At 43.3% G+C, this 2,113-nt stretch overlaps 1 pseudogene; it reads left to right on the forward strand.

The window, feature by feature from the left end:
- LOC127666704 (nucleoside diphosphate kinase A-like) overlaps nucleotides 1–360 on the forward strand; it is a 3,301-nt pseudogene extending 2,941 nt beyond the window's left edge.
- The last annotated feature ends 1,753 nt before the right edge of the window (nucleotides 361–2,113 follow it).

A 2,113-nucleotide genomic window follows, 5' to 3' on the forward strand; every position in this document is an offset into this window, starting at 1 on the left:
AAAAAAAGAGAGAGACTCTTTTGCATCTTTGCATCCAACCAGTGATTCTTGAGCTCTCCTGGGGGACCCGGGAAACCTCAGACAGGACAGAAAGATCGTTCCTTCTTTACTGTTCTGGTGAAATACATGTATTCAGGAGCAGTGGCTTCTACGGTCTGGGAGGGGCTGAATGTTGTGAAAACAGCCTGGGTGATGCTTGGAGAGACCAACTCCACAGACTGTAAGCCTAGGACCATCCAAGGAGACATTAACATCAAAGTTGGCAGGAAGAACAGTCATAACAGCGATTCTGTGGAGCGTGCAGAGAAGGAGATCAGGTTGTGGTTTCAGCCCAAGGAACTGGTGGATTACAAGAGCTGACCTGAGTGATAGGAAAGCACCTTGTTTCCTCTATATTTACTCATGTTCTCACAGTCTAGGAACCAGATACTCTATCTAGTATTTGTTTCCTTTGTCCTGGACAGACCTCTGGAGATGTGACTCCCTGTGCTGTGTTAGGGGCCACTGGTAAATTAAAATGTTCATCTCAGAAGAAGAAAGAAAGAAAGAAAGAAAGAAAGAAAGAAAGAAAGAAAGAAAGAAAGAAAGAAAGAAAGAAAGAAAGAAAGAAAGAAAGAAAGAAAGAAAGAAGAAATAAGAAAGAAGAAGAAGGAAGGAAGGAAGGAAGGAAGGAAGGAAGGAAGGAAGGAAGGAAGGAGGAAGGAAGGAAAAGAAAACAAGAGATAAAAGAAAGAAGGAAGGAAAGAGGGAGGGAGGGAAAAAAGAAGAGGAGGGGAGAGGAGAGGAAAAGAAAAGAAAAGATAAAAGAAAAGGACTGGAGAGATGGCTCAGCAATTAAGAGCACTGGCTGCTCTTCCACAGGTCCTGAGTTCAATTTCCAGCAATCACATGCTGGCTCACAATCATCTTTAATGGAATCTGATGTCTTCTGATATGCAGATAGAACACTCATGCATTAAATGAATGAATGAATGAATGAATCTTAAAGGGGGAGTCCTTGTTCACTCCTTACTATTAAAATCCTCTGCTGTCAGTGCCACCAAACCAGTTATCTATCTGTTTCATGAAATACAGCTCCCCTAGAGGAGCTGTACACAATGTTAGGAAGCGAAGCTTTGATATGGCATCTACAGAGTAGAAAGTACCTTTGGAAAGTTAACTTGTGTTCCTAGAACACGGAATTTTAGAAAGCCTTCCTAAAACTGAGAATTTCTTAGAGATTAATTGAAGACTTAGGACTTTTCTTTCCCCCACTCTTCCATTTTCTTCTCTCTCTGTGTCTCTCTTTCTGTGTCTCTCTCTGTGTCTCTCTCTGTCTCTCTCTCTGTCTATGTCTGTGTGCGTGTGTGTGTGTGTGTGTGTGTGTGTGTGTGTGTGTTTGTGTGTGTGTGTGTGTTGGTACCAAGACCTCTGAAACCTGTGACATCACATAGGCAACAATACAACCTATATATCTGTTGCCAAGGCAACAGCCACCATATCCCCAGAATCCATTGGGCTCACTTTTACCTGTGACACATTATAATCACATTATTATCATGTGATTCTTCTATCATCACATGATTCTTACTAATAATTTACTTCCTGATAAACGCAGGTGAGTTTAGGAAGAGCAAGAATACATGGAGATGAAATTCACCAAACAGACAGCACATACCCAATCGGATCCGAGGCAGTGCCTGACCAGGATCCCCGATGGAATTACAATTCCACGGGTGGTATTTTAGCCAGAGACGGGTTTATTACGTGCCTTCTGGCTGGTCTTAGGAAAGCAGCCTTCAAGCCAGTAAATTTTTAAAAACTCCAAAAGGTTATCCAGGACAAGCAGGAGAATCCATCTCAGTTTTTAGAATGCCTCACAAAGACTTTGCTACAATACACTAATCTGAACCCCGAGAATCTAGGAGGAATCCAACTTCTGATGACCTACTTCTTTTCCCAGAGCTACCCTCTCATAAAAGCTAAGCTTAGGTGCTTGGAGAGGGGTCCCTAACTCCACAGTCTTGGTGCTGGCCTTCAAGGTGCACCATGAGAGAGATGAGAAAGCCCGAAAGCAAAAGTACCACATGCTGGCCAAGGCTGTCCGATGGCTCCAGCCACTACCCCGGCCCCT

The sequence above is a fragment of the Apodemus sylvaticus genome, chromosome 16, assembly GCF_947179515.1.
Source record: "Apodemus sylvaticus chromosome 16, mApoSyl1.1, whole genome shotgun sequence".
NCBI classification, from domain to species: Eukaryota; Metazoa; Chordata; class Mammalia; order Rodentia; family Muridae; genus Apodemus; species Apodemus sylvaticus.